Source organism: Protopterus annectens, chromosome 13.part0, assembly GCF_019279795.1.
Source record: "Protopterus annectens isolate FY-2018-M chromosome 13.part0, PAN1.0, whole genome shotgun sequence".
In the NCBI taxonomy this organism is placed as follows: domain Eukaryota; kingdom Metazoa; phylum Chordata; order Ceratodontiformes; family Protopteridae; genus Protopterus; species Protopterus annectens.
This window is the reverse complement of record NC_056747.1, coordinates 102,292,735-102,314,971: the sequence shown is the minus strand read 5'-3', so window position 1 is coordinate 102,314,971 and position 22,237 is coordinate 102,292,735. Positions and strand designations below refer to the sequence as shown.

Sequence of the window (22,237 nt, the reverse complement as noted above, 5' to 3'; positions counted from 1 at the left end):
TGAGATTTTCGTGTTAGAGTTTCAGATCCAAAGTCTTCAATAAAGCTAAGTACACCGCTGGGGAAACTTTTTTCTTGCACCAGACCGATGTCAGAAAAAGTTAATTGTATTTCTTGTGGAAAGCAAATACCTCATAAGGACTTTCATTCTTACTGTATTCCTTGCCTAGGCCCTGATCACAACGTAGCTGGTTTTCGTTTTTTTGCTAGATTTAACCAACGCACTATTAAGTGTCTGTATGATTTCACTTTAAACTATTTTGGACGTCGGTTTAATTATCCAGAAATGTCGTCGTATAGCCATCAGACTACCGGAGTTCACAAAAAACGCAAAGAAAAGGAGAGAGATAGACATCCGAGGCCCAAAACAGACGACTAAGCTTCTCCTAAGCCAGTCGCCGGTTCTCAGTGAGGCACTTTCACAGCCCCTGACGCCTGCTACTTTAGAGTCTCAGGCCGCTGCCGACTCCCATGTGGAGCTGGCCATGCCGCCAGAAACTGAAGGTATTGGAGCCTCAGATACTATTCCTTCAGATGGGTCCGGAGCCGCTGAGCAGGCACCAGCTTCTGAGGGTGTATTCAGACCTAAACATCTTTACATTAAACCTACCTCAGCTTCAAAGGCAAAGACCAAGGCACCTTCTAAAGCAAAGAAACAAACAAGAGCCACGTGGGCAGGCCTCTATGCCCAAAAAACAGATGCTCAAAATGGCCGAAGACTTAATTACCTTGATCAGGGGTTCCCATCCGCCTCCTGATAAGAGGCCTAGGCAAGGTACTGACTATGAATCTTCAGATCCGGTTTCTATTTCTTCTGATCAGGAATATTCTCTTCCCCCCTATGAGGATTCTGATGCTGAAGAATCTATACCTTCAGCTTCTTCCCCAGAGGACTACTCTTTTGGGGAAACCTTGCCTACCATGAGGGAGCATTTCCACTGGGAGAGCCAAGATTTTTCAGAATCTAAAAAGAGGCTCAGGGATTTCCTTTTACTACCTCAACACAGGCCACTAGCCATTCCACCTGTGTTAGATATTGTAGATGTGTTTTCAGAGTCTAGTCTTACCTCTGACTCCTTACCTCCAGCTCCTGTTAAGCCTGACAGATATTACAGGGTTCCTGACTCTCATAAATTCCTTTTTAAAAACTCTGCTGCAGACCCAGAAAACTATTTCACAGGGTCCCAAAGGTGTTTAAGGCTTCCGTTGCAAAAAACCTACCCCCTCTGACAGAGATTCTAGGGCACTGGACAGATGGGGGAAAAAAGGTTTACACATCTGTTACCTTGGCTATAAGGGCCTTAAACTGTCAGTTTCATATGCTCAAATAGCAACATGGCATTGCTTAAACAGAAAATGTTATTAAACTCTGAATATGCAGAAAACAAGGAAATGCAGGATTTATTGCATGCAGTTAAACAAGTTGGAAAGCATACTTTGCAATGTGGTTTTGATCCTTTGGAGGCCTCCTGCAAGGGCCACAGTTACGAGTTCTGTAATTAGGAGGCATGCTTGGTTAAAGGAACAAAATCTGCCTGATCATGTCAAGGTTAAATTATTAGATGCACCTTTACAGCATGATACTTTGTTTGGTGTTAAGGCAGAGGAGGTGTTAAAGAAAATGGAGGACAAAGCTAAAGCCATGAAAACTGTCAAAGATTTTTTACAAGTACAACCCCCTAGGTTTAGTAGACACTAGCCTACAAAGAATATTGGTCCTTTCCTGTGTCAGACCTCAAAGGGGCAGATCCAGGCGCCCTAGAGGCAGATCCCAGGCGCAAGGGTCCTACAGGTCAAAACAAAGGGGTGCTTCTACCTCCAAAGTTGGAGAAGACAAATCACAACCATACAGGAAACAGTCCCAATGACTTCCCCCTGCCTGCACCAAGCACTTAACTCCTGGCAGCACCCTTAGGGGGAAATTAGCACTTTTATCACAAAATTGGCGCATTATAACCCAGGACAAGTGGGTTCTAAATATTGTGTCCCAAGGGTACAAGTTCCATTTCCATACCCTGCCAAAGGCAAATGGCTGGCCAGATCTGCCAAAGAATAAATGGGCAGTGGCACAAAAATAAGTCTCATCCCTCATGGCCATGGGGGCCATTCAACATGTACCAGAGCAAGAGCAGGGACAAGGATTTTACTAGACTGTTCTTGGTACCCAGACAGGACAAGACCTGAAGACCAGTACTGGGCCTATCTATTCTGAACACATTCCTGGATATACCAAAATTCAAGATGATGACTTTGCAGCAGCTTTTGCCCATGCTGGGCAAGAACGCGTGGCTGGTGACTCTAGACCCAAGAGGCATACCTGCATGTCCCAATCTGACAATTATGCAGAAGATACCTCAGATTCAAGGCTGGCTCAATGCATTACCAGTTTTCTGCACTGCCCTTTGGCTTATCTACTGCGCCCAGGGTCTTTGCAAAGTGCCTGGCACCAGTAATTGCATTCTGCAGACAAAGAGGAATACAAATATATCCTTACTTGGACGACTGTCTAATTCAAGCAGAGAACAAGGACATTCTTCTACAGTATCTGGCATTTGTGAAAAGACTTCTAACATGCCTAGGGTACACAGTCAATGAAAATAAATCAAAACTAGTACCCTCTCAAGAGATAATATTCCTGGGTGCAAGCTTAAATTCAACTGCCTAGATGGCTTCTCATGCCAGGCAACCAAAGGCAACTGACTACCTATTTCAAAATGTTGGCAACAGAGGCCCAGTTATCTGCAAGAAAATTTCTGCAGGCTTTGGGCTTCATGGCATCCTGCATCCTTCTAATTCCATATGCAAGACTGCATATGAGGAAACTTCAATGGTACCTAAAAAGTGTTTGGACTCAAGATTGCCACAGCCTGGAAACAATGATTACTCTCATTCCCTGCCTTCAACAGGAGTTTCGATGGTGGGCAAAGGCTTGTCACCAAAACAAGGGATAGCCATTCACATTACTCCCAGCCAAGCAGACACTAACAGATGCATCAGATTATGACTGGGGGGGCCCACATGGCAGGAAGATGCATTCAGGGCACATGGTCCTCAACCCAAATACATCTACATATCAATCAAAAAGAGATGCTAGCTGTTCAGAATGCCCTGACAGCCTTCAAGGACCTACTTCATCCGGGACAACTACTGATAAAGACAGACAACACCACGGTCATGTGGTATATAAACAAGCAGGGGGGCACATATTCTTACCCCCTTTGCAGACTAGCCATGACTTTGTGGGACACAGCATTAACATTCCTGCCAGGAAGGAAAAATACACTGGCAGACGAACTAAGCAGAAACCTCATGGATCCCCACGAGTGGCAGCTGGATCCAAAAGTCTTCAGCATGATAACAAGGAAATGGGGATGCCCGGACATAGATCTATTTGCCTCCCCTCACAACTACCAACTAAAAAGATTCTGCACAAGGACTTATCACAGACGAGCATAGAAAGTGGACGCCCTATCCTTCAGCTGGAAAAACCTATCAGTGTATGCCTTTCCACCACTGCATCTTCTCCCCAAGGTACTTCTAAAGGTCAGACAGGAGAAGCCAAAAATTATAGTGATTGCCCCAGACTGGCCCCGCCAGTACTGGTTTCCAATCCTAAAGAACTTGTCTCAATGCCCAACTTGGACCTTACCTCAAAAACCTCATCTACTGTCTCAGCAAAAGTCTGATCCTGCACAGCCAACTCAGGACTTTAAACCTGGCAGCATGGCGGATAATGTAGTCATACAAAACACACCTTTCAGTAAAGCTGTGATGGATGTCATTTTGGAGGCCAGAAGGCCTATTACTAGAAAATTTTATGCTGGAAAATGGAAGAGATTCTGTGCTTGGAGCCAGGCACAAGGAACTGATACAGCTGTACCAAATATTCCTCAGATTTTGCAATACTTAACTGAGATGCTGGACAAAGGCCTATCTTTTTCATCTATTAAAATTCATGCCTCTGCTATTTCGGCTCACTACAATACGGAGCCACCAATCTTTTCTCATCCCTTATTAAAACTTTATCTCAGAGGAGCCAAAAATTTAAGGCCTCCAAGGAGATCACCAATGCCTGCATGGGACCTCAACTATGTCTTGGAAAAACTCACCCTGCCTCCTTTTGAGCCAGCTGCTACTGCTGATATAAAGTTTTTATCTTGGAAAACAGCTCTGCCCCTAGCAATAACTTCTGCTAGACGAGTTTCAGAGCTACAGGCACTAATGGCTGTGGAACCTTTTATCATTTTTTTTACCCATCTCTGAGGACAAACCCAACATTTATGCCTAAGGTGGTGTCCAGTGTGGCTCTTAACTATTCATTTTCCAACTTTTTATCCAAATCCACAGAACAAGGTGGGGAGAATTCTGCACTCTTTGGACGTACACAGACAGCTTAGATTCTACTTGGACAGAACCAAAGTTTTCAGAAAGACAGCAATTACTAGTGGCATATGCTGCAGGATCACAAGGAAAGGCTATCTCAAAGCAAACTATTTCAAAGTGGATAGGCCACTGCATTCGTTTCTGCTACTTACACCATGGCAAGCCAGTGCCTAAAGGCATTAGGCCACATTCAACTAGAGCTGCAGCCACTTCAGCAGCCTTTCTCAGGGAAGTACCAACCAAGGACTTTTAGAGGCTGCTACTTGGAGTTCAGTGCACACCTTTACAAAGCACTATCATCTGCCACTCTACTGTAAATCCAGGGCAGGCTTTGCCACTGCATTTCTGCAGGACCTCATAGCCGCTCCTAATGCTGTTTAGCTCCAGCCTCCCATCCATAGCTTTGGGACTTTACCCAAATGTAATGACTGCAAGAGTGAAACACGAAGAACATAGTACAGTTGTGTACACTTACCATAAATGTAGATGTTCGAGTGTATTCACTGTTGCAGTCCAGGTTACCCACCCGCCATCCCCCTTTCTTCTGATAGAACCTATCCTTCCTTCTCTGATTTATACAACCTATGTGGTGTATTTGCTTGTAGATGAAGGTAAAGTGTATATTGGTGCATGTATTTATATATATATATATATATATATATATAGATATATATATATATATATATATATATATATATATATATAATATAAATTTTGGCTACCCTTTTATGGGGCACCTGACATCTGGGGCAAGAAAAACTAAAGAAAATGGTGTCGGTCGCATGTTTTATACCCCTGACGACCTGATGTCAGGGAAAGGGCGACAGCAGCCAATGTAGGACCAAGGACTTTGGAATCCAGGCCGACTGAGGGCAACCTGCCAGCAGGATTACCCAAATGTAATGACTGCAACAGTGAATACACTCGAACATCTACATTTATGGTAAGTGTACACAACTGTACTTTTTACCAACTTTCAGGTTTTTAAGGGCAGTGCTTAAAAAGTGTCCCTATTTTTGTCTGTGCCCCCCCCCCCCCCCCCCATTATTTATGCCTTTGTCCAGATTTCTTGCTCCAAGAGGTTGAGAGGTATGGCAGGAATTCAGTGAGCTATGTAATTTTGGATTGACGACTGTAAGAACATTGTGATTATGCAACTGGAAATCAGTATGGTTTGTTTTTATTTATATGTTTGTCTATATCATGAGTGATCATTCAGTTGAGGTGACCAATGCAGGCTAATCGAAATACAGTCACAGAGAATATCCTAGTATGATTGCATGTACGTTAAGATAAAATTGTGCTAACATGTTTTCCAAGAATATAGCATGCAACTTCGGTTTATGTATTTGTTTTTGTTGCAGAAAAGAACAATTTGTCTTTTATTGAAACATCTGCTTTGGATTCGACCAATGTAGAGGAAGCATTCAAAAATATTCTTACAGGTAATTAACATTAGAGTGTTGTTGTAGTGACTATTTGACAGAATTGTGAAACTTCATGAAACCGTGTTTCTTCTGAGAATTAGTATAGTGTCTGTCTGTCTACCCATGAGCCAGTGGATTACTGTGCAAAAATTTAATCTTGCAGCCTGAAGGGCTTAATTACGAAAGCAGGGAATAGAGACTTGAAGTGCTCCCAACACAAGTCTTGTCCACGAAACAAAACCATCATGTGTCAGTCTTGTTACTGATTTTTGTCAGTGCACTTTTGGGGTAGCATGGATTGATCCTTTGAGTGTGTGAACAGAACCACAAAAGTTGCCTTTTGCAAGTAGTTTAGCAGGGCTGTTCAGTGGAGATGATTTCCCAAGTCACAGAACTCAGTTGCTCTCTAAGTTCTTTATCAAGAAAAACATGATGTTATGTGATCCTATCTCGCCTACATTCTGTACTGATGGGCTCGGAGCCGATCCCTCGGCTCCGACTCGGCATGCTATGCTATAGAGCGAAGCCTCTTATTGGCTGAGCTATTCTCTATCCCAGGATGCACCACCACTAATCCCCCAGATCTCGTTTGCCGCTTACAAGCTAGGACGTGGTCTCAAACTTGGCTGAGCTAAGTACAGTTTTTTCTAAAGTTTCCTGTCAGGAAATTCCTTATTCTTACCCAACAGCTATTGTTGTTGTACGCGTGTGTTTTGGTACATTTTTTTGTGGTAAATTGAGTGTTTGTTTAAGGGAAAGGTTTCCCGTTTAAGTTAGAGGGGACTTCCCCTATTCTTCAGCTAGTTTCTCTTATTTTTTCAAGGAGGTCAAGTACCTGTCTAAGTTAGAGGGTCTTGGCCCTCCTTTTTAGTGTTTTCTGATATTGTATTGTATCGTTTAAAAAAAAAAAAAAAAAAAAAAGTTACATTTTTTGTATTGTGGTAAAATCTTTGTTCTGACTAGATAGTGCTTCTTTTCCACTGTTTTAGTGACTATTTCATAGGCATTATGTCAAAAGAACATAGACCCTCAGGGTTCAAAAAGTGCACAAGGTGCGGTTATAAGATGTCTATAACCGATGACCACTCCTCGTGCGTATATTGTTTAGGCGCCAAGCACCTACAGGAGTCCTGTAGCGTGTGTCACGCCTTTTCATCTAGAGTCCTCCAAGAGAGGAAGAATAAATTAATATTGAAAGGGCTGATTAAACCCTCCTTAGAGGAGGCCTTATCTTCCTCATCCTCTCCTACTAAGAAGAAGAAAGCATCGTCTCCGACCAGCCGTCGGAACCGACTGCTAAGAAACCTAGGCAGGCTTCTCCATCGGCTCCACGGACTTCGGAGCCGAGGGCGGAACGGTCTGCCTCGATGCCCCCAGTCTCGACTCCTCTGGTTTCGGAGCCGAGGACTGGGGCTTCGAGAGGCGGGTCACCTTCATCGGCTCCACTGATTTTGGAGCCGATGAGGGTTGCCGGCTCAGACTCTTCCCCTTCGGCGCCGAAGCCCTCCTCGGCACCGAGGGAAATTGTTTTGGGATCTCCCTCGGAACCGATATTGGTAGAGTCCATTCGGAGCCGGTCCCCCAGCCCTTTGGAGCCGATGGAGAAGTCTGTTCGGACCCGATCGGTTTCATCTAGATCCTCCAAGATGTCTGATTCGGACATCGACAGGGTGCTCCTAAGACTTTTTCAGTCTCCTGTGTTCCAAAAGTTAGTTTCGGCTCCAGCCCATTCGGCTTCGGAGCCGATGGGCCCACCCTGTAGTTATGGTTCCTCCTCCAACAGCCTCGGCACCATTGGAGCCGATGCTGTTGGAGCCGATGGAGGTTTTCGGGTCGGCCCCGACCCTTACTCCAACCCCTGCTCTCGAGTCGGGGTTCGGTACGCGGACCTCCTCTGTCGGCCCCGGGGGGGGACGCTTCGGGACTGATGTTTTCGGTCCCAGGCCTTCCTCTCGGTGCGTCGGCTGCGGGAGTACCGTCTACTGTTGTGGCCACGGGGGTTGGACCTTCCCAGGATTCTGGTGGTCCGGCCTTCAGGGCCATGAGGAGTGCGTTAGCCAAATCTTCTTTGGCTACCTCCACGATCTCACCAGCACCTTCCCTGCATACTGAGACTGGGTCTTTGGCAGTCCCCCTGTCCTTAGACAGCGGAGCCCAGGGGCCTGAGGTCACCCCCACTGGGGGTTCCCCCCCTCCTGGAGGTCCCTATGAAGCTTCTTCAGAGGAACCCCCAAGGAAAAGATTGTGCAAGAGGAAGCACGTTGACTCCCCCGATGAGTCTCTCACATCAGACACTGATCTTGATGATGCAGAGGGGTCCCCTAAGTCGTCCTCAGATGTCTCCTTTGCGGACATCCTGGAAGCCCTCAAACAACGAGGCGGCTGGCATTCCAAACCCCCTTCTGCTGACGAGTCGGTGTTCGTTAAGGCCTTCGGGGCTCAGCCCTCCGCCTCCTGGGTGTCTCCGCCCTTCGACGAGCTCCTAGATTTGATCTGTCGAAGGGTGTGGGAACACCCAGACTCTGTGGAACCGGTGCCTGCTCGCCCAAATAAGTTCCTGTCAGCACCCCCCCCAGAGAAGGAGTTTTTGACAAAAGGTGTGGCTGTAGATGCCTTGGTGGTGGCATCTGCTACCCAACAAGATGTAGCAGAGGCTTCGACGTCCGTCCATCCTCCTAATAAGGAGTCTAGGAGCATGGATCGGTACGGTAAGATCACCCTCAGTTCAGCGGCCTTTACCTTAAGATCCCTGAACTATTTAACACACTTCACCAGGTTTCAGCGGGATCTGATCAAGGAGCTTTCAGATACCCTCTTGGGTAACCTACCTGAGCAGCTGGCCCAGTCGGTTGGCTCTCAGTTGGCTACACTGTCATCCATATCAAACTCGTCCATGAGGCTCATTTCATATGCGGCCGAGGGGGCGAGTAGAGCGGCGGGTACAGGTATTGCTCTACAGAGGCAAGCCTGGCTCCGCCTGTGTCATTTTGTGGAAGCCTTCAAGTCTTCCTTTGCCGACACTCCCTTTGATGGTTCCTCTTTGTTTGGACCCAAGGTAAAGGACACATTGACCCGCTGCGAGCAAGAAGGTAAGACTTTGACTGCCGTAGGGGCACGATTTTCCACTCCCTTTCGGCCTTACCCCAAGGCTAAAAGAGGAGGGAAAATGTGGTTCCGTGGATCTCAGAAGTCTTATCCCTCACAGCAGGACGATCCCCCTTCTAGAGGCAGAGGAGGGGGAAATTTTTCTGGAAGACGCCGTCCCAGAGGTGGCAGAGGCCCCCGCAACACTGGAGACCGCGAGTCCTTTCGTGGCTCTTCAGCCTTTCACAATCCCTGAGGGATTGCCCGACTGTGCAGCTCCGGAGCCAGTCAGGGGTCGTTTTTCGTGGCACCTAAAAGCCTGGGAAGGTATCACTCAGGACCGATGGGTGCTTCGAATTATCGCCGGAGGTTACACCATTCCCCTTTCTCACTCCCCACCTCCGTCCAAGAAAATCCCGGACCCGCCACCCAGTCAACGGGAAATTGCAGCCTTAGAAGTCTCAAAGCTGCTTCAAAAAGGAGTCATCCAACTGGTCCCCGCAGACCAGATCGGATTAGGGACTTACTCAAGATTCTTTTTGGTGCCAAAAAAGACCGGGGACTTGAGGCCCATTTTGGATCTCAGCATTCTAAATTGTTCAGTCAAAAAGTCCAATTTCCGAATGGTCACCCTACAATCCATTCTCCCACTGCTGGAGAAAGGTGTTTGGATGTGCTCCATAGATCTCAAGGACGCTTATTACCACATCATGGTACATCAGGCGTCCAGGAGACATCTGCACTTCAGCCTAGGAGACAGTCATTTTCAGTTCCGCTCGCTGCCCTTTGGTCTCTCCACAAGCCCCCAGGGTGTTCACCAAATGTTTGGCGGTCGTGACTGCTCACCTGAGAAGTCTAGCATTCCAGGTGTTTCCGTATCTAGACTACTGGCTCCTAACTGCCACCTCCAGGCGTCTACTATTGCAGAACCTACAAGCCACAATATCACTGGGCACTTCCCTTGGAATCACCTTCAATTGGCCAAAGTCTGTGTTGCTGCCATCTCAACGCATAAGATTCATCGGAGTAGAGATAGACTCAAACCGAATGCGGGTCTATCTTCCTACAGAAAGGATACAAACCATACAGGCTCAAGTTCGAGCCTTACTTCTCAGATCCAAAGCCCCAGCCAGAATGGTCCTGCAGCTATTGGGATCTATGTCCGCCACTGTTCTAGTTCCCCTAGCAAGGTTGCACATGAGAATTCTCCAGTGGCTTCTTTCAACACAGTGGTCCTTTCAGGATCTCCCTCTCAGTCACCTCATATGGATCACGGAAACCTGCAAACGGGACCTTGGCTGGTGTCCTCCAATCTGGATCAGGGACGACCCTTTGTTCCACCTCCTCCTGTGGCCAATTTGACTACGGACGCCTCCCAGATGGGGTGGGGGGGGCATTCCCTGGGCAGGTCAGTCCAAGGCAAATGGCATTCGGAAGAGAGCCTCCTTCATATCAACATTTTAGAAATGAGGGCGGTGTTTCTGTCCCTACAAGCCCTTCACGATTACCTCCCTCAGGGCGTAATTGCCGTTCACTCCAACAACATGTCAGTAGTCTGGTACCTGAACAAGCAGGGAGGGACCAGATCCTACCCCCTTTGCAGAGAGGCCATGAGAGTTTGGGAATGGGCAGTGTCGACCAAACGTTTTCTAGTGGCGACTCATATCCCTGGCAAGTCCAATGTGATAGCCGACAGACTGAGCAGAACTATCCTCTCTCCTCACGAGTGGTCTCTGAACAATACAGTTGCAACTCAGATTTTCAGCAAATGGGAATTCCTTGTTGCGACCTCTTCGCAACCCGCTGAACGCAGTGCAAAAGTTCTTCTCCTCACTCCGGCTCGGGAGAGCCCTATGGACGCACTAGCCCATCCTTGGCCCACCGGCTTGCTATACGCTTTTCCCAGTTCCCTCCTTCCCAGAGTGATCCAAAAGGCGTCTCACTTGGGGAGCAAAATGATCTTAGTTGCTCCTTACTGGCCTCATCAGGTATGGTTCCCCTATCTTGAAATGCACTGGACGGTCCATGGTTCCTGGATCAGATCCCAGACCTATTAGTTCATCAGTCGGGACTACTCCACCAGTCCCTCACACCTTGAAATTAACAGCTTGGCTCCTCCTCTTCCGACTATAGTCAGGAATCATACCTTAGACCCGAAGTCATACATATCTTATCTTCGCCCACAAGTCTGCCACTAAGAAATTGTATACTAGCAAATGGAAGAGATTTGCTATTTGGGCTCAACTCCGGGGTCTGGATCCCATCACTATTCCTGTATCGGAAGTCCTGAAATTTCTAACTTCCCTATTCAATCAAGGTTCTTCAGTCTCTACCATCAAGGTTCAATTGGCAGCTATTTCCAATTTTCATGAATCTATAAACCCACCTTTAATGAGCAACAGATTGTGTAAGACCTTCATGAAAGGTGCTGCGCTTTTACGACCTCAGATTTCTCATCCTGCTCCTCCATGGGATCTCAATGTGGTGTTACGTGCCTTAACTTCCTCCCCCTTCGAACCGGCAGCAACATGTGATTTGAAATTTCTATCGTGGAAAACTGCCTTTCTGGTCGCGATTACTTCTGCCAGAAGGGTTTCAGAGCTTCAAGCTTTGTCTGTAAAACCTCCGTACCTGTTTTTTCACAAAGATAGAGTATCTCTCAGGCCTAATCCATCCTTTGTTCCTAAAGTTTTTTCCAGTTTTTGTCTACAACAGTCATTAGAACTTCCAGTTTTCTTTCCAAAGTACTCAAACAAAGCGGAATACATATTCCACACATTAGATGTCCACAGGCAATTGCGTTTTTATTTAGATAGGACCAAACAAACAAGGAAAACAGATCAATTGTTTGTGTCCTTTTCGGATAATAACTTGGGCAAAGCCGTCACAAAGGTCACTATTGCCAAATGGGTCCGGGACTGTATTAGTCAAGCTTATTCCTCTTCTAATAAAGAGCTTACGACCTCTGTCAAAGCTCGCTCTACAAGAGCTATGGCTACTTCAATAGCATTCCATTCTAAGCTTGCCATTAGTGACATTTGTGCTGCGGCTACGTGGTCTTCCCCGCACACTTTCATTTCCCACTACAAATTGAATTTGGCATCTCGGGGGCGAGCTTCATTTGGTTCCACAGTGCTCAGGAGTGTTTTCCAGTGAGCCACCCATGATTTAGGTGCTAGGGACGCTGTCCCATCAGTACAGAATGTAGGCGAGATAGGATCACATAACATCTTTTAGTTATGTACTCACCATAACTTTAGATGTTTGGGATCCATCTCGCCACATTCTAATAACCCACCCTCCTTCCCCCTTCCTTGGAGATCAGAAGAGATCGGACGGTCCGAATCCTATTGTTTCATCTTGAAACATCTGGCAATGTTATATAAACAAGTTATGTGTGTGTGCATGAATGCGGACAAACAAGATCTGGGGGATTAGTGGTGGTGCATCCTGGGATAGAGAATAGCTCAGCCAATAAGAGGCTTCGCTCTATAGCATAGCGTGCCGAGTCGGAGCCAAGGGATCGGCTCCGAGCCCATCAGTACAGAATGTAGGCGAGATTGATCCCAAACATCTAAAGTTATGGTAAGTACATAACTAAAAGTTAATATGGGTTGCTTCTAATATGGCTACTGAGAAAAATGGTTGAATGCATTCCTTTACAAGACTTTCTGGGGAACCTTGTTTCAGTAAGCATACTTGGCCAGTTCAACATGTCTCCTATAGTGTTTAAAATTCAGTGAGTTTTGCCACCACACAGCATGTATGAGTAGTAAAACAACAACTTGAAGGGGGAAAAAATTAAAAAAATCTTTATTCACAGCTACATTACAGGCAAGTTCCTAGCTCCTTGGTGAAAGACTTTCAAGGGTAGCTGAGCTACAATCCCACTCACACACAGCATTTAAATATTTCAGACAATTAATTAGAATTAATAAAATTGAACAGAATGCAATAAAACAAAACAGTGTATGAAAGTTGTCCAGTCCACATCAGCATTGAGTTCCGTAGGTACTGAATAGTCAAAACTATAAGTACAACTTTCTTATGTTGGAAAACCTGTTTCAGGCTTTTCTCTTTTCGTAAACTTTCAAAACATTTCTGTAAAATACAAATTTGTGTGCCCACAGGAACGAAGTCATTACAATTTAAGTAGTGAGAGGCCAAAGAACTACATTTTTATTTACACTGTCCCATGTATGATGATCTTCTTGTTTCACTGTTGCAGTCATTAAATTTGTGTTATCTGCTTGCAGGTAGCCCTCAGCCGGCCTGATTGTCAAAGTCTTGGGTCCTGCGTCGGTTGCGGTCTCTTCTTCCATGACGTCAGGTAGGCAGGGGTATAAAGCATGCAGCCGACACCATTACATTAGTCATTCTTGCCGTGCGGTGCCCGAAGCAGAAGCAGTTCGCAAGTGCCGGTTGGCCGACTCCTGAAATTTTCATTTTCGAGTTTCAGAACCGAAGTCTTCTAAAAAGCTAAGTACCCAGTTGGGGATCCTTTTTCTTGCTCTAAACTGATGTCCGTAAAAGTTAACAATTGTATTTCTTGTGGAAAGCGAATACCTCTTAAAGATTTTCATTCGTACTGCATTCCTTGCTTAGGCCCAGACCACGATGTCCCTCGCTGTCGGTTTTGGGCCTTATTCAATCTTCGTACTATTTGTCGTTGGTTACTTTCGCATCTAACTATTTTGGTACTCTGTTCAATTATCCAGAAATGGCTTTGGTAAGCCATCCGACTACTGACATTCCAAAAAAAAAAGATAAAGACTGAGACAGACTGCATAGGTCCAAAGCTGCTGACGACGCTTCCGTTAAGCTAGTCGACAGTTCGCTGGTATTCAGTGAAGCGCTTTCGCAGCCCCTGATACCCGCTACTTCAGATTCGCAGGCCTCTACTGAGACCCATTCGGAGTCCGGTATGCCATGAGATGCTTCTTCGACTATGGAACCTGCGGATGTCTCTACCTTGGATGGGTCCAAAGCCACTGTGCAGGCACCGGCTTCTGAGGGTGTATTCAGGCCTACTGACTTGCATATCAAACCTATGCCATCTTCTTCATGGCCTAAGACTCAGTACACGCCTAGAAAACTGACGTCCAAACCACATGGTCAGGCCCATATGCTTAAAAAACAAGTAAGCATGGCTGAAGACATTATTACTCTAATCAGGGGAAGCCACCCTTCTCCCTCTAAGAGACCTAGAACCGATTTTCCTTCTGATTCTTCTGATCAGGGTTCTGAAATTTCTGATCTGAAGTAGGAGAATTCATTTGTCAGCAACCTATGGGTATGGATCCGATATCTGATCCGAACCGGCATGGTTTATCCAGCTATGGATCCGAGCTCCTAGCTCCTCCCCTCACCCATAATGCCCTGCTCTCCCTACATGACCTCCGATCTAGTTTGCCGCGCATGGTAAAGGCTTGGTCGTCAGAGCTCCAAAAGCTAAGTCTTAGTATTCTTATTAAAGGGTTTTAAAACTTTTAAAACTTTTAAGTTGTGTGAAAGTTATAGGTTTCCCTTCTGTTTATATCTTTTTTGGGTTAATTTAATATAGTTTTTACCCTCCCCTTGCTGGTTCGTAGTTGGTGTGTGTGTGTGTGTGTGTGTGTGTGTGTGTGTGTGTGTGTGTGTGTGTGTGTTTTTGGGGCCTTTGTGTGAGTGTTTTAGTTTATTTTATTGTTAATTTTTTTTTTTTTTTTTTTTTAAAAAAAATAGTGATGTCTGAGGCCCCAAAGGCTGTTTTTTCAAAGTGCTCCGAGTGTGGCCATAAGCTTTCCCCTGTTGATGGCTACACTCTGTGCGTTCGATGCCTTTGGGTTGAACACCTCACTTCATGGTGTTAATCTGTGCAGGGTTCAACCCCAGGGCATTGAAGGAGCGGAGGTCGAAGCGGGTCTTGGCGGGACTCTTGACCCCAGACTCTGCTTCGGCCCCCGCCCCCTTGGTGGTCACTGCTTCGGCAGTCCCTGCCTTGCCTGCTCCCCCTCCTCCACCCGGGATTCAAACTCCCGCCAAAGGGTCGGAGGAGAGGGAAGCCAGGAAAAAGGACCGGAGAGAGAAGCACCACAAGCGGCGGGCCGAGACCTCCGTTTCGGCCCTGCCGGCTAAGCGGGCTTCTCCTCCGGCCTCTCTGGCTGCTGGCTCTCCCCCTCCTCGGCTCCGGTCACCGTGCTTTTCACCGGAGACTGAGGATGAGGAGACCCGACCTCCTTCGAGGCGGCACTCAAGGCCTACCTCGGTAGCCTCGTCGAGATCTACTTACAGCCTCTCCGATGCTGATCTGGACCGGATGATGCGAAGGTTCATCCAGGCCCAGATGCAGATGGGAGTGCTCCTGCCCCCCCCCCTGGGGAGGAGCTCGACCCCCTTTTTTAAGCCCATTGCTCCTTCTCCGACCCGCTACCCAGGTTCGGAGCGCCCGGAGCCGGGCAGCCTCTGAGCCGCGGGTGGGTCGGCGCCGACAGTACTGAGTACTTCGGATCCGACCCTGCCCTCGAGTCTGTCGGATCCGACCTCTCGGAGCCTTGGCCCAAGCTTCGGATCCGAGGGACTCAGTGTGCCTTCGGCTCCGTCCTTGTCGGAGCACACTGGTCCCTCGGATCCGAGGGGCTCGGCGCCGGCTCCATTCCGCTCATCGGATCCGAGGGGAGCCGACTTTCGGATCCTATTGTCGAGGCTGGCTCTCCCTCGGCTTTTGATGTAGTGGAGAGGGCTCTGTTGAGGGCATCCGGACCCCCGGCCCTTGCTTCGGCTCCGTCCCGCACTCCATCTGCTCTGGGCCAGGCTTCCATCACCCGGCCACTGGGACAGCCCGCTTCACTGCCCCAAGCAGTTCCTGTAGTTCTGGACATTGCTGGTGAGGGCTCCTCGGACAGCCACCCTGAGGAAGCACCTCGCAAGTATTCATGTAAGAGGAGGCACATAGACTCCCCCGAGTCTTTGACCGAAGACACTGACTTGGAGGAAGGGGAAGGCTCCCCAAGATCACCCCCTGAGGATGTCTCCTTTGGCGACATCATGGAAATGTTACGGATTAGAGGTGGGTGGTCTGCCCCAAAGTCTTCCTCGGATGAGTCAGTGTTCTTGGAGGCATTTGAAGCAGGCCCGTCTACCTCTTGGGTGTCCCCTCCTGCCGACCCCCTGGTGGACCTTATTCCCACCAGGGTGTGGAAGGACCCGGACACTGTGGAGCCAATCCCTAAGAGGCCCGACAGGATCCTTAGCCCCCCTGCTGACCGTGCCCACTGGAGCAAGGGACCCCCGGTAGATGCCATGTTGTCGGCAGCAGCCACTAAGAGGGAACTCGCCCAGGAGAGTCCCTCAGTCCATCCCCTGAGCAAGGAGTCTTGGATGATGGACCGTTTGGGGAAGCGAATCTTTAGTTCAGCGACCTTCTCAGTGAGGGCGCTCAACTATTTGGCACACGTCATTAGGATGCAGCGCGACCTTATCAAGGAATACGCTGCATCCCCCCCCAGAGTCCATATCGGAGGAGGACAAACTTATGCACTCCACCCGTATGGCCACTCTTCGTTCTGTGACTAACACCTCTATGCGGTTACTTTCCCACGCTACCGAGGGAGCAGCTAGAGCTGCGGGAGCGGGCCTAGTCACAAGACGGCAGGCCTGGCTCTGCCACTGCGATTTTACGGAGCCCTTCAAGGCGTCATTCGCGAACGCCCCCTTTGACGGTTCTGCCCTTTTTGGCAAGACTGTTTGCGAAACCTTGGTTCAGAGTGAGAAGGACGGGAAGACGCGGTCTGCCATCGGAGTCCTCTTCTCTGTGCCCCAGAGGTCCTACTCTAGGAACCAAAAGGGCCAGAAGAAGATGTGGTTCCGGAAGTTGCAACATTCCCAACCCGCTCCGGACAACCAGTCCTTCCGCGGCAGAGAAGGACAGGGAGGACGCCACCCTAGGGGCAGAGGGGCTCCCAGGAACTTTGGGTCCAGGGAACCTTTCTCTGAACGGCCCACGCAGCAACCCTGAGGGGTTGCCCGACTGCTCCAGTCTGGAGGCAGTCGGGGGACGTTTCTTGGAGCATCTAGCGGCATGGGAGTCCATTACATCGGACCGCTGGGTACTCCGGATTATATCCAGATGTTACAAGATCCCCTTTCTTCATGTCCCAAAGTTAAAAATCCTCCCCGATGTTCCACCCGATCAGAGGGAGGCCGCTTCAGCAGAAATTGGCTATCTGCTGAGGAAAAAGAGCCATCCAGCCCGTCCCCCCCAGACCAGATCTACTCCAGGTTCTTTTTAGTGCCAAAAAAGACGGGGGACCTAAGACCCATTCTAGACCTGTCCCTGTTGAACCTGTCAGTTCCCAAAGAGAAGTTCCTGATGGTCACTTTGCAGTCCATCCTCCCCCTTCTAGGGGAGAATCACTGGATGTGCTCTATAGACCTCAAGGACTCGTACTACCACATTCTGATGGACAGACGATCCAGGAGGTTTCTTCACTTCCGGCTGGGAGCCAGTTACTACCAGTTCAGGGTCCATCCCTTTGGTCTCACCACAGCCCCCAGGGTGTTCACCAAAGTGTTAGCAGTGGTTGCGGCCCACCTGAGGCTTCAGGGGGTGCAGGTCTTTCCGTACCTAGACGACTGGCTTCTCACCGCCCCAACAAGGCATCTACTCTCTTTGGCAAGAGACTCCTTCCTTCGTCTAGCTCCCAAGCTAGGCATCACGGTAAACATAGAAAAGTCCAACCTGGTCCCTACTCAAACAATAGAATTTATAGGAGCCAGGTTAGACACAAGAAATTTAAGAGCCTTTCTCACAACCGACAGGGTTCGGAATCTGCGACTCCAGGTGCGGGCCATCCTTCACTCCAGCTCAACACCTGTGGAATTGATTCTGAGGGCGCTAGGGTCTATGGCGGCAGCGATTACTCTTCTTCCGCACGCCCGCTTGAACATGCGGGTGCTTCAATGGGCACTTCAGGTGCAATGGTCATTTCTCTCTCTCCCCCTGTATCATCCCATTGCGATCAGCAAGGCTTGCAAGCGGTCTCTCTTGTGGTGGCTCCATTCTCCGGACCTCCACAGGGGCCGCCCTTTTTGTGCATCTCCCCCTCTCACCACGGTGACCACAGACGCTTCCCGCCTCGGGTGGGGGGGGGGGCATTTTGGGGCGGATGGTCCAAGGCACGTGGAGCGATTCAGAGACCTCCCTGCATATCAATGTTCTGGAAATGAGGGCGGTGCTCTTGGCGTTGCAAGCACTTCAGACCCTCCTTCCCCTGGGAACAATTGCGATTCAATCAGACAACATGTCGGTGGTCTGGTACATCAACAAACATGGGGGAACCAGGTCTTACCCTTTATGTCGAGAAGCCATGAGAGTGTGGGAATGGGCGATCTCCACCAACCGCTTTCTCATCGCAATGCATATTCCGGGTCGGACCAACATCCTAGCGGACAAGCTCAGTCGCACCATTCTCTCCCCTTACGAGTGGTCTCTCAATTCTCAAGTAGCGAAACATATCTTCGCACAGTGGGGAACTGTTGCGATCTCTTTGCTTCTTCTTTAAACGCCAAGTGCGACAGTTTTTTCGCTCTAATCCCCCCTCCAGGGGATTCTCCGAGAGACGCTCTGGTGCATGCTTGGCTTCTCAGTCTTATTTACGCATACCCCCCTCTACCTCTGATGCTACAAGTACTTCAGAAAGCCTCTCGGTTGGGGTGTAGAATGATCCTCATTGCCCCGTTCTGGCCTCGACAGATCTGGTTCCCTTACCTAAGGTCTCATTCAGTGAATCCACCTTGGATTCTAGATCCCATTCCGGATCTGATATCACACCCGTCGAACCTGCCAACTCCGAACCTGGACAACCTGAAGTTACTACTTGGCTGCTCCAGTTCCACTCCTAATCAGGACTCCCGGTATCTCGTCCCCAGTTAAGGCCATTCTGGTAGCCCTCTACCAGAAAAATTTACCGCAGTAAATTGAAGCGTTTCTCCATTTGGGCAGAGCGGCAAGACCTAGATCCTTTCACGGTTCCCCTTCCTTTGGTTCTAGATTTCCTTACTACTCTCTAATGATGGCCAGTAGTTCCACGGTCAAAGTTCAGCTGGCCATATCTCATTACCATGTTGGACACAATTCAGGGTCTCTTATGTCGGCTAAGTTATGCAAAACCTTCCTAAAGGCACCTTTTGCTCAGACCCCTGTCAAAGAAACGGTGCGCCGTGGGATCTTTCCTTGGTACTTCAGGCCTTGACCGCTCCCTCCTTCGAACCTGCGGCCACAGTCGATCTTAAATACTTGTCCTTTAAGACTGCTTTTTGGTAGCCATTACTTGGCTAAGAGAGTTTCAGAGCTTCAGGCCCTGTCCATGAAATCGCCTTATTTGATTTTTCATCCGGACCGGGTGTACCTAAGGATCAATCCTTCCTTTCTTCCTAAAGTAGCTTGAAGCTAACATTAATCAGTCCATCAACCTTCCTGTTTTCTTCCTAAGTATCAAAACAAAGGCGAATACAAGCTGCATTCCTTGGATGTTCACAGGCAGCTTGTTTTACCTTCATAGGACAGCTGGTCATAGGCAATCAGACCAGTTGTTCATTTCTTTGCCAAATTCAATCTGGGTAAACCAATTTCCAAAGTTTCTTTGTCATGCTGGATTTCTCAGTGTATTCTGTTGGCGTACCAAGCCTCTGGGAGGCCCGCACCAGAGGGAGTCCATGCTCATTCGACCCGGTCTGTCTCTACTTCAGCGGCCTTTAAGTCTAGGGTTCCTCTGGATGACATTTGTTCAGCAGCCACTTGGGCTTCATCTCATACCTTTATTACTCATTACAAGCTGGACGTCACTTCTAGAGGTAGAGCATCCTTTGGCTCCGCGGTGCTCTGGAATATCCTTCCATGATGGCCACCCAAGATTCAGGTAGCTGGGGACTCTGTCCCACAGGTTACTGACAAATGAATTCTCCTACTTCAGATTTAGAAGTTATGTACTTACCATAATGTTCCATCTGAGTAGGTGGATTCATTTGTCTACAACCATCCCGCCCTCCTATCCCCCTAGCCTTGTCAGTTTCCTGCATAGGGTGCGTTACCCTTTGGTTAGGGTAGTTGGTGCAGGGCAAACTCTATCTGAGGTCATGTAGGGAGAGCAGGGCATTATGGGTGAGGGGAGGAGCTAGGAGCTCGGATCCATAGCTGGATAAACCATGCCTGTTCGGATCCCATATCGGATCCATACCCACAGGTTGCAGACAAATGAATCCACCTACTCAGATGGAACGTTATGGTAAGTACATAACTTCTAATTTCTTCTGATGACCAGGATTTACCCTGATCTACCTATGAGGATTCTGATGCAGAGGATTCCATTCCCTCTGCTTCCCCTCCAGAATATTTCTCTTTTGGTGAAACTTTGCACACTCTTAGGGAGCATTTCCGCTGGGAAAGCCAGGATTACTCTGACTCCAAAAAGAGGCTTAGGGAATTCTTACTCCTGCCTCAACATAGGCCTTTAGCTAATCCCCCCCTGTACTGGACATTGTAGATTATGCCTTTTTGGAATCTAGCCTGGCCCAGACACCTTACCTCTGTCTCCCAGGAAACCTGACTGGTATTAGAGAGTACCTGATTCTCACAAGTTCCACTTTAAGAATCCTACTGGGGATCCAGAGACCATTTCACAGGGACCCAAAGGCATTAAGGCTACTACTGCCAAAAATCCTACCCCCTCTGATGGAGATTCCAGGGCCCTGGACAGATGGGGTAATAAGAAGCTATACACTTCTGCTACTTTGGCCATTATGTTAAAGTACCAGCAGCATCTTATTGGATTACTTAAACAGAAATTAATGTTGATTCCCGACCCTGCTTAAATTAAAGGATTTAATGCACTCTGCTGAACAAGTTGGTAAACATACTTTGCAGTGTGGCTTTGACTCCTTAGTGGCATCTTGTTAGGGCTGCTGTTACTGGGTCTGTTCTTAGAAGGCATGTTTGGCTTAAGGAGCAAACTCTGCCAGATCATGTTAAAGACAAATTACTGGATGCTCCCTTAAACGAAGACCACCTGTTTGGCAACAAAACAGAAGACGTTTTTAAAAAGATGGCGGAAAAAGCTAAATCTATGCAAACTGTTAAAGATTTCCTGCAAGTACAGCTTCCCAGATTTAGTAGGCATTGGCCTTCTAAGAACTGGTCCTTTCCTGTCTCTTCCAGGCCTTCTCAGTCCAAATCCAGGAACAGCAGACCACCTAGGCCACAGTCTCAAGGTACTCACAGGCCTAAGCAGTGGGGGGCTCCCACTTCTAAAGCTGGAAGTAGTAAGACACCCCCCTATGGTAAACTGTCACAATGACTTAACCTTAAACCTTCCAAGCCCTGCTCATCTGACCGTACCTTTAGGGGGAAAGATCGCCCTGCATGCAAAAAACTGGGAACTCATTACCCAAGACAAATGGGTTTTAAATATTGTTTCCCAAGGATACAGATTCCACTTCCACACCTTATCAACCCCAAAAGGTTGCCCAGACCTACCCCCAAATCAGTGGGCAGAGGCTCAACAGCAGGTCCTCTAAGTATCAGGGCTACTCAACCTGTCCCACCAGAAGAATGGGGACAAGGTTTTTACTCCAGACTTTTCCTGGTACCTAGAAAAGACGACTCTTGGCATCCTATCCTGGACCTATCTAATCTAAACACCTTTTTGGTAATTCCAAAATTCAGAATGCTAACTCTTCGTCAGCTGCTTCCCATGCTGGGCAAAAATGCCTGGTTGGCAACATTGGATTTAAACGAAGCTTACCTGCACATCCCAATAAGGGATACTTGCAGAAAATACTTGCACTTCAGAGGAGGCTACATGCACTGTCAGCTCTCTGCACTGCCCTTTGGCTTATCTGCTGCGCCCAGGGTATTCACAAAATGCCTAGCTCCAGTCATTGCATTTTGCAGGCAAAGAAATATTCAAATATACCCATACCTGGACAATTGTCTAATTCAGGCAGAAAGCCAGGACATACTATTAAATCATCTGGCATTTGTAAAGAAATTTCTAACCTCATTGGGGTACACCATAAATGAAAAGAAATCTCATCTAGTACCCTGCCAGCAAATTGTATTCCTGGGAGCAAACTTGAACGCAACTTCCTAGATGGCCTACCTCACGCCAGAGAAAGAAGTTTATCTGACAGCCTTCTTCAAATTATTGGCCACAAAGACTCAGTTAACTGCAAGGAAAATACTGCAAGCTCTGGGGTTCATGGCTTCTTGCATCCTACTAATTCCATATGCAAGACTGCATATGAGGAAACTACAATGGTATCTAAAAAGCCTACGGTGTCAACATTCTCAGGACTTGGAAGCAGTGA

At 48.0% G+C, this 22,237-nt stretch overlaps 1 long non-coding RNA gene across 1 annotated transcript in view; it reads left to right on the top strand.

Moving 5' to 3' along the window:
* The first annotated feature begins 5,740 nt into the window (after positions 1–5,740).
* The window catches only part of LOC122817626, a 90,069-nt gene continuing 73,572 nt past the window's right edge, over positions 5,741–22,237 (top strand). Inside the window, exon 1 of the long non-coding RNA XR_006367306.1 lies at positions 5,741–5,827. This is a non-coding gene — a long non-coding RNA (uncharacterized LOC122817626). The remainder of the gene's footprint in view (positions 5,828–22,237) is intronic.